Genomic DNA, 15,823 nt, shown 5'->3' with positions numbered 1-15,823 from the left:
ATTGATCATCGAGCAAAAGATGTATTTTGTGTGGAAAGGAAAGAAGCAGATAAAATAATTTTCTAATCACGCCCTTTATGGTGGTGATTCAGATTGCTAGCTTGATTTATTCCCAGCAGGTAGTACATTAAGTAGAAGTAAATACATTAACCAATAATTGATAAAAGTAAGTCACTGGAACTTGGATCTTCATCCAAGAAATTGGAAGGGATTAACGTGTTCTCTTTAGTATCACAAAATACTGGAAGTAACGGACCCGTTACTGAAGAGAACAAAGCATGGTGCTGTGGCTAAAACAGTGTATACATAGCCAAATTATTGTTCACGTGTGGTTAAAAGGGAGTGACGGTTTCAGATTTTCAAGGGGTAGAGAAAGTGTGTTGCATGTGTGACCTTTAGAAAGAATACTTATAGATGTACTATAGGAGAAAAGTCAAGACTAAGAGTTTGGGAAGGGGCCATCTTTGTACGAAAGCATTGGGAATGAGCACTGGAGCAGATTAGATGTAAAAGCAGGACTAAACAGGTGTTATTCAAGGTTGGAAATAGTACAGAATGCCAGGGATAACTTGGATAGGCTGTGGCTATAAAACGTATAATCTCTGGAGATGGAGCATTAGGGGAAAAGTAATGGCATGATCAGTCCTTGGCTAACCTGTGCATCATAAGATGGATTTTACTTTTCCCTTGATAATCAGCCAAAAACTGGTTAGTGGAGGACTTAAAAAGACTTGGAAGTCACCATTAGTAGAATTTAAAATTGGAGGGGATATATGCTTTCTAAGTAGCTGGACAGGATTAAAGCAAGCAAACATGGTTCATACGGCAAGAGATGAAACAACAAACCAAACAGGAAGGAAACAAAAAACAAGACTCTAAAAGACAAATACCAGTGAAACAATTTACATTAAATGTGTTTAACGTGTTAAATGTGTTAAATGTATTAAATTTCTGTTTTAAAAGATGGACTCAACCTAAAAAATAATCCTCACCTGTGTCCTGCTTTCAAAAGATACTTAGAACAAAGAAACATAGAAAGGTTAAAAATAAAAAGGTAGGCCAAGATTTGTAAGGAATACACAACAGAAAACACAGAAGGTTAAGAATAAGAATTCTAGAGTAGAATTGAATGAAAAAAAGAAAAGCACTGAAGACAATAAAGGACAGTTTTAAAAAAATTGACTCGCTGTAATCATTAGCAGACCAGTAACTATGAAGATCTGAAGTTATATGAGCTGCCTTCACAACGGACTTCTAAGCCCAGTTTTTATATTTTCACTTCATAAAATTAAATGAATGGGAATCTTCTGATTCATGCTCTTGAGTTAGTATAGTCTTAATACCAAAAATTGGACCAAACATTTAAATAAAATATCAACCAAGCTATGTTTAACAGATTACCAGAGTTCTCCAAGAGATTAATGGAAGTTCTGTGGAAGAATTTTGTGGCTAGACAGTTTTGGAAAAATCTGTATAGGGTACCATTTTTGAGGGTCACAGTGCACTTTTTAGCATATTAGGGTCCCTGAGAAGTCTAGCCCAGTATTTGTTTAGCCCAGTATTTTGCAGATACCTTTGATGATGGATCTCTCTCTGTCTCTCTGTTTTGGTTGTGGAATACCAATAACAACTTAAGGGAATCCGGTGTTTTAAAGAACAGAGTTTGGAAAATACTTCTGAATATTGGTGTACATTCTGTAATAAAATTAAGACTAATGGAACAGTTGAAGAGTCAGTCATTCATTAATCAAGGAGGGTTTATCTGAGCATATAAAGGTGGTTTAATAGAAAAGATCTAGTTATATGATTCATTACCTTGTTTGGTTCAGTAAGAAAACTTGTATGATAAGCTTACTAGAGCAGAAAAGCATTTGATATCATTTGATACCTAACCCCTCCTTTTTTTACATTAAAAAAACTTAGAAAATTGGGAATATCGTTTGATATGGAATATGGTCAGTATCATAATTTGTTGCAATTTCATAGTTCGTCCTTATTCTTATCTGCTATATTTTAAGTTCTTTGAGAGAAGGAAATAATAATTAATTTTTACATTTTTTTTGTTACCCAGTCTAATATAGGACCTTGTGTTTTATGCATTCTGTTGCGATTTGTTAATGAAGACATTATTTGGAAGTGTATCCGTATGTAGTTTTTAGATCAAAATGGATTATAGTAAAAAATGATCTTTTTCTTTATGTCAAGTATTTTTTAAGTGTGAAATACATGATTTTTCAAAATGGAAATAGATACTCTTCAGGATGGGCCTCTTTATGTTTGCTTTATTCATTTGCCTAGCAAGCCTTGAATACTTAAGGTGAATTTAAATTTTGTCTAACAGTTAAGTGACAGGAAATTTTATAAAGGTTCTTGAACAGTAAAGGGGTATTATAAATACTGTTTTTAAAAAGGATTATCCTGGCCAGAAGGATTATCCTTGGTAAAGCAGGATGCGTAAGGAAGACTCCTATAATGGCAGAAGTGCTCATTTAGGAAAAGCAAGGGATTTGGGGACCCGAGGCCGGCTCAGAACTTTCCAGGATGTGGTTGGGTTTTGAGCTAAACACAATTTTTCTGTGGTCTTGAGGATTGCATTCCAGCCCATGAAACCCTAGCTGTGAACTGTGGCTTTACAGAGCTTGAGAAAATTTTGTTTGTATGCAGATTTCTGCAGTCTTTCGATTTCCAGGAAGAAGCCACAGTTACTCAGGGCTGTGTGTGTGTGTGTGTGTGTGTGTGTGAGTGAGCGTGTGTGAAGAGACACACAATAGGCTGAACTTAATACTGATTTATAGGAGTCAGGAAATCTGAATTCTAGTATTTTCTCCTTGTATGATCTTGGATAAGTCATATAACTTGCCTCTTTGGAGTTTTCTTACCTGTAACCTGGAAATTATTCCCCCCCCTCACTCCACTGTGATGTCTTGAGAAGGTGCCTGTGGGAACTTTTTAAAAATTACAGGGCTTCCCCGGTGGCACAGTGGTTAAGAATCCACCTGCCAGTGCAGGCGACACGGGTTCGAGCCCTGGTTGGGAAAGATCCCGCATGCAGTGGAGCAGCTAAGCCCATGAGCCACAACTACTGAGCCTGCGCTCTAGAGCCCAGAAGCCACAACTCCTGAGCCCATGTGCCACAACTACTGAAGCCTGTGCGCCTAGAGCCCGTGCTATGCAACAGGAGAAGCCACCGCAACGGGAAGCCCACGCACTGCAACTAGAGAAAGCCTGAGTGTAGCAACGAAGATGCAAGGCAGCCAAAGATAAATAAATAAATAATTTCAAAAAATTACAAAACTGTAAGTGTAAGATGTCAGTAAAGCATATTCATACTCATTTTGCTGGAAGAGGACATATAAACAGAATTTGGAAACCCTAAAAATCATGGCAACAAGGAAACATGAAGATCTTTTTTCTTTTGGATTTTCAGGTGAAAATTAAGCATGCAGTTAAAACTAGTATTTAAAAGCCTTTCTGTTACAGAGAGAAAATTAATAATACAGTTGTGTCATAATTTAGAATCAGTATTTACATTGCTAACATTTTGTTACTTATTCTAAAGTGACTTGTTCAGTGTATACCCTGAAGTCTGTTGTTTTAACTGTATAGCTAGATGAAAATATGGCAGAAGAGGTTTGCATGAGCTTTCTTTTCCTTTTAACGGTTTGCTTGAGGAATGGGCAGGCTTTTCTTCACTGGACAGACGGTAAAGGGAGGACATTGAGTGGATTTCCTAAGCTTGCATTTGCTGGACAGTGACAGAGTCAGGGCTAGAATTCATAATTTTTGTTGTTACCATATTTTCTCCCTTTGGCTACAGCATTTTTTTGCTGATAATTATGACTTTGTAATAATATTTGATAATCATAATAATCTTTTAGGAAGATAGTCCAATGGTGTGTGCCTTTTGCTTATTGATTTACAGATTCACAGTAAGAAGACACAGGGAGTATTTTTTATAAGAGGACATACGATTTTTTCTTTGAAACAACAAATTCTCAGGCTTATTAAATAAATTACATTCATATAGTCATTTACAAATGTGTGAATTAGTAATGGCCTTATAGCTCACACATTTTTCAATGTTGATTCATAATAGGACAAACTGTATAAAGTACTTCATGAAATGATGCTCTAATATGCATTCATAAAATGATTGGTTTTTTTTTAAATGTAAGAGAAATATCTATATGGGAAAGGTTAAAAGGGGATAAGTTATGAAACTGAGAATGTCATCTATTTTATATGGTTTTTCCCATTAACTTTAAACACATGATAGTTCCCTTGTACCTTGAGGTAAATAATTATAAGTTGGAATCTTAGAGCATCACATCATCTTTAAATAATTCAGAAACAGTAACAAACACAGTAGCATTAACTTAGTTTTTTTTGTGAGGTCAGCTGTGTACTTGAAATGTCATTCTAAGCAAATAAAAACTTTTGCTTCTTGGTATTTTAGATTTCAGATTAATTGGCCACTGACTGTTTCTCAGTAGTGTTTTATTCCGTGAAGAGTTTCATGAAGGGATCTTAGGAATGGCTCAGGCATCCTAGGGAGGCTCTTCTCGGGGGCGGGGACTGACCTGCAGCAGCCCAGGGTCCCTAGCTCAGAGGGAACTGCTCCAATTTATGCAACGTGACTTATTTATTTCAGAGGAAATTAGAATTTGGCGGATGTTTGAGACTGGAAGGGACTTTGGAAGTCACGTCCTCCAGTTGTATTTGATATTTTAGGTAACTGAGGCTGAGAGCGTTAAGTGAGACGTTACAAAGACCGTGCTTGGTCCAAGTGGGTTAAGTTGTATTCTGCGTATCATATTCAAGTGCTTTTCTTCCACTGTTATTATTTATGTTCGTGAGAATCTCCTTGATAACATCACTGAAGAAGTAAACAGAAACAATGAAGTTCTAAACTTGTAGGGTTGTAGGACTCTTACATTTCATTCAGTGCTATAACAGAAGAAATGATTATTCGAGAAATTTCACCTAGATGGTGGACTAATCCACAAGCTGTACTTAAAATATATTTCGTTAACATTTAACAAAATGTTGTAAAGCAAATCAGTTTCTTAAAAATGACACGTGAAAGGGACAGCGCTTTAATTGAAGTAAAGACCTCATTAAACTTTGACAATTAATGAAATAACTATGTTTGTTAGGACACTGGGTTTTATGTTAATATATCTTTGACATATTAAACAAAATATAGGTAGATGTTCTTCAAGTTTACCTCTGTTTGATGGAAGTAAAGAGTGAAATCATCAAAAGGTGGGCAACAGGGAGAAGTCTGTATCAGGACAGCAGATTAGTCAACTTCTATGTAGTTGACTGTAATGGACATTTTTGATGGCAAAGCTGTAAATCCCAGGAGATACAGAGATGTGCATAATTTGATTGCCAACTTTCAGTTAGGAAGGTGTTCTTGGACATACATTAATAATGGTTTTGCCATTCTTGAGTTTTCTCTTTTGTTTAAATATTAAATAATAAGTAGGTCTATTTGGCCTCTGTTTCCAAGCGGAGAGGCTTGTTTTAATCTCTTAGGCTTTGACCTGGAGAGGCAACAGTTGTGAATAAGTGTGTGTGTGTGTGTGTGTGTGTGTGTAAGAGAGAGAGATGGACTTGTGTTTGCCTGCTTTCTTATTACAGCCTAAGATTCTGATCATGGATTATGACTTGGTTTTCTGGTTGGTATTCTTGCTGCCACGCCTGCAGTTTTGATTTCTGTATGTATTACAAGTAGTTAAATAATATGAAAAAAACATGCAGGGATTTTAGGGTTATTTTTTGGAAATACTACTTCTGTTTTTAAATTTGAGAAACTGTGACTTTTAAAACCACTGTTCCTTGTTCCATGCTATCTACTTAGGGACTTAAACACACTTATTGTTTTGATAAAATAGAATCCAGCTGATAAGCAGTGGTTATTCACTGTACCTTGTGAAGGCGTATTGTGGAAGAACTGTGCTGGATATGATGGGAGATTCAGAGGAATCTGCTACAGCCTTTGTCACCAAGGATTTTATAACCCTGACCGATGGTGTCATTGACAATGTGAGGAAGGCCCTTAGTGCCTGTAGAGCACACCATAGTGTCAGGCTACTGCAGGGACGTCAACGGACAGGGGGTCTCCTGGGGTTTGGGTGGACTCCCCCAAGGCCCCAGGGAAGCAGAGGGGTGTGTGCTGGGCTGTGACTGGAAGCTGTTGCGGTAGGCGAAATTAGGGTTTCTAAAGGTCAAAAATGGGCCAGTTTGGCAAAAAGAGTGCGACATGAGGCTCTGATTCATTCTGTCTATGGCTGCCAAAGTGGTATTTGTAAAATGGAAAACCAGCTCTAACTCTTCGTCTGAGAACCAGCCAGTCTTCTGAGTCTGCGTTGAGTAGCCTGAAACTTGAGCCTTCCCTTGACTTTCCGTCGGCTGCATCTCTGGCAGCTGCTTCTGAGGCCTCTTCACTGGGATGTGAGCTCTTCAATGGAAGGCTCCCTTTGTTGTTCATCTTTTTATCCTTAGTACCTGCCTGCTTCAGAGAAGGAAGTCAGTACATTGCTGTTGAATAAATAGGGGCCTGCAGTTCCAGGCTAAGGAATTTGGACTTTATTCTAAAAATGGTGGAGAACAATTAGAAATTTTTAAGCAGAACGATGATATAGTGAAGGTATTCTAGGATGATGAATGCAACTGATTATTATGATGCTAGCTAGCCTTCTCAACATTATACTCTGAAGTGCTTCTGACTTATGGTAAATACACATTTGTAGTCCTAGACACTTGTGGTAGTTAATCGATGGAACAAATCCCTGCTGCTTTTCTTATTTTACTCTAAATTGGCATTTAGAGTCAGTTTTAACCACTGCTTTTTAAGCTCACCAAAACAAAGCAGGATTAGGTAGGCTTTATTTTTTCATTCATTTGGCAAATACTTGAATGTCTGCTTTGTGCCCATTGTGTTCTAAGCATTGGGGGACACATAGCGTGTGATTCCAGTAAGCAAAAATCACTTCTAGGGTGGTTCAAAAATCATGTGAAGAGAACATAAATAGAAACATTTTCCTTTTCTCTGTTTCATATTTTTCTAAAGGACATCAGAAATCTGGGAGTGTAGGAACCTCCTCTGGACTTTCTTGGACATTGTGTGTATTGGTGATACCTGGACCATTTAACAGTTTGATGCTTAATTAACAATAACTTTCAAGTGATTTAATAATGAGATATGCACATGCCAGATTGTAGTTCTTAGGAAATGTATCAGTGTTACTGGTGCTTAGTACTCATTGATTACTCACAATATACGATGTGCTCTAACAGAAAGCAAGGTTTTGACTTTATTCACTGGGCAGTTTTCACAAATGGTAAATACAATATAAATAAATGTGCATAGTATTTCACTTACTTAGGCATCGGAGTCCTTTATAATAATCTATGACTTTAAGTGCCCCCTTTGAAGGAGTGGATGAATAAGCACTGTAGAGTTCTGAACTTCATTTCTTCAGTTGATAGGCTTGACTTTTTTCCCGTCAGCCTATTTGACTGAGAGACAGTTTTTACATGGCTTTATTGGAAAATTCATATATATAATAATTGCAATTTTAAATAGTCAAACTGCTTATATATTCATAAAACTTCCATTATTTTTCTAGATCATTCAAAAATTTAGAAGATTTGTGACTAATGGTTGACTTAAGGATTCTTAAGTGAAATTTGGGTTTGTGTTGACAGCAGTTTTACCAACTTTAGAACACATACACACACAACAGAACATGATGTCAGCAGTAATAACAAGATTATCCTTATCTCCACTAATATAGTGACAAAATATTCTAAGCCAAAATAGAACGTTACTGGTGGTTTGGGGAAAGTCCAGTGACAATACGCTTTTGAAAGGTACTAGGAAAATCCGTATTAAAAACAATGTCTTCACTGTTCTATTTTCAACATACAAACAAGCACGCCTGTGAAGACCGGGGTGTGTTAATGGGGGTGCCCACTTCTCCTCTCTGAGGCGTTTCTTTTACTTAGCAGGAAGAGAGAAGCTTTTTGCTTAGTGATTCTGTATTTTAACTTAGTTCTGTCATGAATGGGAACTGTGTCCATCAGTTGAGATAAGCCAGGTTTTCTGGCGGATATTTTGTTTTAAACAGGTGTTATTGGTGATTGCCTCATTTTATGTATGGTTCAGCTTTGTGAAACTACTTAAGACATAAAATTTTCACTTCATACTCCTCTGGGAGGGAGGAAATGAATTCTCCCAATTCAGAATGTTCCTTGGTAAAGCTTTCTTGATGGGTCTATTAAAGTCTTGTTCTGAATTATAGAACTAAGAATCTCATTCCTTTTTTTTAAAAAAATTAATTAATTAATTAATCTTGGCTGCATTGGGTCTTCGTTGCTGCGCGGGCTTTCTCTAGTTGTGGCGAGCGGGGGCTTCTCATTGTGGTAGCTTCTCTTGTTGCAGAGCACAGGCTCTAGGCACGCGGGCTCGGTAGTTGAGGCGCACGGGCTTAGATGCTCCGCAGCATGTGGGATCTTCCCAGCCCAGGGCTAGAACCCGTGTCTCCTGCATTGGCAGGCGGAAGAATCTCATTTCTTGAATTATGTGATCTGATATTAAAACAGTAGAAGTGTAAGAAATGTGGTGTCTTGACATATTGAAGGTTGCAAGCACCTCTGACCATCCATGAAGTGGAGCCTTTCTGTATGTAATGAGTATGAGGGACAGACAGAACCCAGAAAGAACACCTCCCATGTGGAGGGGCACTGCCTGGAATTCCTCCTCTGTCCCCTTTCTTCCCCTTCTTTCACCCCCTCATTAAATGAACTCCCGCTTATCCTTGAGGCCTCAGTGGGAAGAGTTCCTTGACAGCCCCCTCCCCCGTTTCCCCCAAACTCTGGTATATGCTCCTTTATCACCTTGCCTTTTTCACCTGTCAAACTAGCCATCACAGGGACCCTTTCTAACTAGATTGCAGGCTCCCTGAGGGCAGCGTCCGTGTCCGTTCTGTGCAGGATATACGCCCAGTGCCTAGTGTAGCACCTGCATATAATAGGCCCTTAATAAGCAGTGTTAATGTAGTGACGACGGAGATATAAAGGTACTCAGAAATACTTAATCAGTGTCAGTGAGGATCTGTGTCAGCGGAACTGGGTGAAACACATCTAGTCAATCTGAAAATAATAGAGGAAAAAGTCGGTGTGATATGTGGACTGCCCAAAATTGAAAAAGTCATATTATGTTAGATTAGATTTATAATCATACTGACTTGCTTCGTCTTGTGGATTTAAACGAACCTGAAAATAAATTGACCAGGGCCTTCCTCTCAATCAGCTGCACTTGTTTTTTATTTCTACCCTAACTACGCAGCTGTCTATGCATCCCTTGTGCTCAGTTGACGGCTAAATTGTCTTCCTAACAACTAATCTTGGGTTTGTAGCACATGTGACTGTGCCTTGCCTTACTGATCAGGTTCTCCTCAAAAGTTCAACACTGTGTCTGATTTCCATGTTTCCTTTCTTGGAACAGGTAGCTCTAGGGTCTCAGGGATTTGGAAACTATTTTTGTTATTGTTTACTGCTTTGCGTAGTGACCTTTTGATAGCTGCTGAGTTGTGGGAATAGGTTTGATAGTATAAATATAACAGGAGCATATCTCAAAGAGATTTTTTTCTTTGGTTTTAAAATGTTCTTTTCCTTAATTATGTCCAAACTGATTTAAACGTTAAAAACAATTATTCTGAATTTTTCTCACACCAATGAGAGTGTTGAACTGAGTACAGAACATACGTGTGAGCAATACACACTGAAGTATAAGTTAATTTATGTGTATGGTTTTTCTTGTAATCTTAAAAATTGAGACCAGTGCATTTGTGGTAACTGTGAAGTGTCACCCACGGAAACAGCCTTAGAAAGCTGTAAATTGTGGAATTTGCTAAGGAAACAGATATCTTCTTCAGGGAGTCTGAATTATGGTTGTTTTTCTGCACATTGTATGATACATGCTTAAGGTATAACTACAAATTGGTGAGGGAATGATGAGGGATGAAAGGGTCCAGAGGGGGGAGAAAGGTAGTCTTGTTACTTGTTTCAATAGAAACAATATTGGCATAAAAAATTATGTATAAATATATAAAGCTGGGTTTTGTGAAAAGAAAGGACTCGTTCAGTTTGATTGGTGATTGGTTGCTGGTCGTCTTCCAGATAACTTGTCATTTCTGTTTCAATTTCCTGAGGCCATACCGTTGGGTGCATACTGAAATATTGAACGTGAAAATGAAAATCTATAAATCATTTTCTTTGTTAAAACATGCACGCAGAATCTTGGCCCTAGAAGATGACCTTATGAGAGAATTTATGCTGCGATTCTTTAACGAGCTAGAAGATTTATGTCACCGGATCACCTTTCTAATGGTCAATTTTATTTAAACTTATGGTCAATATGTTTAGAACAGTAAACTGATTAATGGAAATTATTTTTATATGTGAAAGGTTGTATTTAAAATTATTTCCATAGCTATTGAAATATTATCTTTCTTCTTAGTTTTCTGTTTAGTAATGAACTCAGATGTCAAGGCATATTGGGTGTGTGTTTGGTGAAATAGAACATTAAATCCATCGAAGTTAATATTCTGATTTGTTGAACTCCCTCTTACCTTTACAGTTTCCTTTAAAGGTGTGAAATGCCAAGATACTGTGTGAAGAACAGGTGGTTGTTGTTTTACCCTGTTTCTAGTATTGTTATTTGCTGGCTGTCATGCAGGCCCAAAAGGAGTCGGTGCTAAGACTAGAATAAACGACAAAGCGAGCAAGAAGCTTGGCCTGCTCCGACTCTGAGGGAGCTGAAAGTGGATGGGGAGACGTGATTAGAGCCCAGGGGTTCATGAGAGCACAGCCACCAGCGGGAGCGCCAGCATAGCCGCGTTGGTGCTTCTGCCCACGGGTCCCAGGGAGGAGGAGAGGGGCCTGGTTGGTTGCTGTGCTTGCATTGCGTTCCGGCTCGTAGCTCCGGAACCCAGGGCTGTCATTTGAAATAGACGTTTGAAAATTTTGCTGTTTTTGGTTAATTATGATGTAATTAATCCCTGATTGTATGAACCAATATCTTATACTTCGATTAGTTATAGTTAAAGCACAATTGAGAGAAGTAGATACTTGCATCTTTCAAGTTAAAAGGACTAAGGATTCCTTCTAACTGAGTGGAGTGAGCAGTCGTAGGACGCTGCTGAGTAGGCTGTCATAGCTGTCAGGTGGATGTTAGGTTGCACTTTGCATTGTTAATACTGCTTTTGGTTTTAATAACCTCTGGTTGAAAATTCTTTCCAGGGAACAATTTTTATATAGAATTTCAGTCTGGGAGAAAACATCTCATGACTCACAGACCTCTTTAAACTTTCAGATTAATGTTAAAGGCTTTTAAGATGAAGGCAGATTTTGTTTCAGAATATTTCAAAATATTTATTCTTCTGGGACCAACAACTTAAAATTATTTTATTCATTCCTTCAGGGGCTGCATTCTTCTTAGTATTATGCTCAGAATAGCTTCTAAGCTCGGATGATACACTTTCAAAAATTCGAAAAGGTAACTACTCGGTTAAACAGCATTTAGTCGATTTTAAGAAGTTGTTAGAATGAATAAGGAATTTGTATATTAACTGATTTAAAAGTTAAACTTCACTTTAGTTTCACTGATTAAAAAAAAAGGGAAGAGTATCATTTTATGTTTACTTAAATTATTTGTTTTGTATTGCTGTATAAACTAATATGTTAATTTAAGAATACAACACTGTATTAGACAGGGTTCTCCAGAGAAACAGAACCAAGAGGATACACATACACACACACACACACACACACACACACACACACCTCTCTGTATATGTGGTTACCTTAACCTGTGCAACTAGCCGTGTATCCAGCTGTATACATACATACACACATCAGATACACATGTATAAAGAGATTTGTGGTAAGGAATCTGCTCACGCGATTCCAGAGGCTGGGGTGCCCCCAGATCTGCCACCTGCAAGCTGGAGACCCAGGAAAGCTGGTGATGTAGTTCTAGTCCAAGTCCAAAGGCCCCAAAACCAGGAGAGGTGGTGGTGTGAGTTGTAATGCAGTTACGAAGGCCTGAGGGCTAGGAGTGCCAGTGGTGTGAGTCCCAGGCCAAGGGCAGGAGAAAACCAACATTCCAGCTCAGCAGTCGTCCAGAGAGAGAGTTCCCCCTTGCTCCGCCTTTTTGTGGCATTCAGGCCCTTGATGGATTGGATGCTGCTCCCCCATGTGGGGAGGGCAGGCTGCTTAACTCAGTCCTCTGATTCCAATGCCTGTTTCATCTGGAAACACACTCACAGAAGCTCAGAAATCATGTTTAACCAAATATCTGGGCACCCCATGACCCAGTCAACTTGACACATAAAGTGAACCATTCCAAACACCACGGATAATTCTTTCCTATGCTCTTAGTCATACTATTTCCAGAAGTGCTTGTACTGTACTTGAATCAGATGAGACAGAGGAAAATGTTTTGATGAAAATATTACTTTCGCCTTAAGTTTCCTTTTCCTGAAGCTGCATAAAGAATAGCCAGGGATCCCTCTCGCCCACCCCCAGTACTGTCAGTGATGTCCAAATCCACTGTGAAACTTAGGAATTGGGTCCGTTTCAGGGTTGTCGTCTGGGAGCATACTGTCATGTCTCAGTCAGTTGCAATAGACAGACTCTTGAGACTCCTCTAAGTTTCAACATACCTCCATCTTCCTAAGTCAGAGTATTCTGGTATTTTCTCCCAAGACAGGCAAACCAACTCAAACTGTCAGAGTGGTGGTGTTTTTATACCATTATTTTTCTTTAATGCTTTTTAAATGACTTAAGCTTTAACAAAATATATATTTATTGAGTTTGCTATTTTATGGAATGCTAGAATTAAAATATGGTTTTTCTAAATGAATAATTATCAGTTATACATTTAGAAATTTAGTATTTTTTTCTAGAAATGTTTTGTTTTGTTCTGTATTTCCACCATTTATTAGAAGATTGGCCCAAGAAGAGAATGACTATTTTATTTCCAACAAGTGAGATTTGTTAGAATATTGACTTTTCTAAATCAGTGAAAGGTTTTTGCTGTGTTTGCTATTAAACGGTAAAGGGGTAGTCATAAATTTTATATAGTATTTATCATTTTTATATTTTTAAAATGTGTTTAAAAACAAGTCGTAACAGAGATCAAGTTTAACAGAGATCACTTCTGTTTTAACTCAGTGGATTAGGAACCCTGAAACTGGGAAACTAGCACATGGAGGGGGTCCTAGGCTGTTATTCCCCTGGGAAGGGGGTCTTTTGGCAGAAGTGAAATGCTCTTTCCAACACGCCCTGAGCATTCTTGTGTGTGTCTTTTGGGCACGTAGGAGGGGAATTGGGAGGTCCTAGGGACATTGTCCTCCAAATATTCCCACCTACGGTATATGAGAGTTCTAGTTGCTCCATATCTTGGTTTTATTTTGCCAGAATTCAAAGTTTTTAGCCTCTCCGATGGGTATGACATAGTACCCTGTTGTTAGTTTAATTTGCCTAGCTCTGATCTTAAAATGCTGAGATTGAATATTTTTTCAAATGCTCTTCTGAAAATTACTTGCTCATGTCTTTGCCAATTAAAAAAATTGGATTGTCTTGTTTATTGAGCTCTTCACAAACCCTAGATATTAGGTCTGTGTTGGTTATATGTATTATGAATATTTTTTTCCTGGTCTGTGAATTTTCTGCACTTTTTCAGTTGTCTCCCTTGATGAACGAACATCATTGAGCTTATCAGTGTTTCATAGTTGTATCTTTTATCCTGAAGTATATTTCCTTCTACTTTGATGTCATGAAGATACTTGTCTATTTTCCTCAAAAGTTTTACTTTTCACATTTAGGTCTCTAGCCCACTGTGTGTAGTGGAAGGTGGTGGTCCCCTACTTATGTATGTACACATGTAGTGCCTGTTCCGTCACGTACAAAGTTTTCATACGGGAGTAGTTCTGTTTCTCGGCTGTAGTTCTGCTCTGCTGGTCTTTGTTTTTTCCTGCTTCAGTTACACTTTCAGTAAGTCTTGATCTCTGTTTGGGAAAAGCCCTTTGCCTTGGTGGTGTTTCTCAAAAATTTCTTGGCTATTTTTGGCTCCTTTTTCTTTCATAATTCAGAATTAGTTTCATAGACATAACAAATACACAACACATTTTTTCAGGAATTTGTCCATTTCATCTAAGGTTTTAGATTTACTGAGAAAAATTATTATTATTTTTGTATTCTTTCCCCCTGACACTTCTTATTCTTCTGGATTTGTAGTTATTCTTATATTTTTATTATCTTTCTTTTCACTTTCCTTTTTTCTCGATTAATCTTGCCATAGGTTTGTCTATTTTTATTAATTTTTTTTTTTTTAAGAACCAGCTTTTGGTTTTGTGGAGTATTACTGTCTTTATTTTCTATTTCATTTATTCCTGCTCTTTTTAAGTTATTGGTATGACTTGGAATTTTATTGGATGTGGGGCAGACAGGGCTGAATGAAGGATTACTCCATGGTTTCCACTGTAGGGACGAAGTGGATGGTAGTGTTCAAGGGTTGAAGTGAAAATAGTTGGAATCAGTTCGTGGGGAAGTCATTGAGTTCACTTTTGTATAGCAAGCTTGCAGTGGAGATGCTTAGAGGAGAAGCTGGACCTGAAGTAGTCATTTCAGTATTTGCTTATTGATAGAGATAGTCAGTGGAGAAGAGTGGGAAGAGGGAAAGACAAAATGCTTGTAGGTCAGTGGGAAGCCTTCCTGGCACAGCAATACCATCACCATCCCTATTTCCATTTAGTTTAAAAACCTCTGTACTTCCAAGAATAGTTGTGCGTACATTTGCAGTAATGTACTAATATTTGCAGATTCCACAAATATTTCCACATGTTTATTTCCACAAACGCCCCTATGTCACATCTCAGAGCCCCATTTCTTCCCAGTCTGGATCCTGACCTCGGAATAGCAGTCTCAGCAGAACTGATGATCTGCTACCCCGACAGTTAGTCTTGGGCCCAATCTTTGGCCCTTTCTGCTGACTGCAGACGATGAAAGGAGCCTCCTTAACTTTTCATGTGACCTCAGATCACTCTCAGTTTTCATCCCCTACCATTCGCTGACGACCCCAGCAACAGCTGATTCCATAATTCTTGCAAGTCACTACTTCCCATCAGCCTCTCATCAGGTGGGATTACTCCACCTGCCAGTAAATTTCTTTCAGCTGGTATTGCATCCCACTGCATGACTAGTGAAAGTTTTAACCATCGCACTATTACTCATGCGAGGGGCTGTCTGTGCTTCACCTGTCGCCTGTGATCCAGGTGCAGAATCCCATCTTTGAGACTGCTTTCTGGACCACTCCTACTGGCAACTGCCATTGGCCAAATTCTTCAGAAAACAGACTCTGAGATCTGCATGCGTGGCCTTTTTTTTTTTTTCTGTATAATGCTTTTGGGAACAACACCTGGGAGGAAGCAGGATGGTCAGTGGAGGTACTTAATTGCAGTGTGGTTGCAGCAGAGGCTTCAGCCAATCCCACGGGAACATTCCAGGGCTGGACTGGCCCTTCGGGATGGTCCCAGGTTGATGGAGGAGTCTGGACCTTTGTATGACCGTCTATGGAGGCAGCTGCCTCGAGAGGAGCTCAGGTGTGAGCCCTCAGCAGCCGTCACTCCTGCAGCTCCAGGGACCAGCTCCTGACCTGGAGGGTGACCTGGAGGCTTTTAGACTCTCTTCTTCCCAGTGCATGCATTTCATACCACTGATATTAATTAGTTAATTGTGTGGTTTAACT

At 38.7% G+C, this 15,823-nt stretch overlaps 1 protein-coding gene across 9 annotated transcripts in view; it reads left to right on the top strand.

The window, feature by feature from the left end:
* The window catches only part of NEK7 (NIMA related kinase 7), a 335,754-nt gene that overhangs the window by 199,417 nt on the left and 120,514 nt on the right, over window positions 1-15,823 (top strand). Inside the window, exon 3 of one of the 9 annotated variants that reach the window (XM_079911988.1) lies at window positions 11,495-11,569. The exons of 7 other annotated variants lie outside the window; for them this stretch is intronic. The gene's annotated coding sequence lies outside the window, so the exon portion shown is untranslated. Of the gene's footprint in view, window positions 1-9,244; window positions 11,570-15,823 lie in introns of those variants that run through there. One more of the 9 variants, XM_079911990.1, reaches the window with a different exon arrangement.

The sequence above is a fragment of the Stenella coeruleoalba genome, assembly GCF_951394435.1.
Source record: "Stenella coeruleoalba genome assembly, chromosome: 1".
Lineage (NCBI taxonomy): Eukaryota > Metazoa > Chordata > Mammalia > Artiodactyla > Delphinidae > Stenella > Stenella coeruleoalba.
This window is presented reverse-complemented; position numbering and strand designations above follow the sequence as displayed.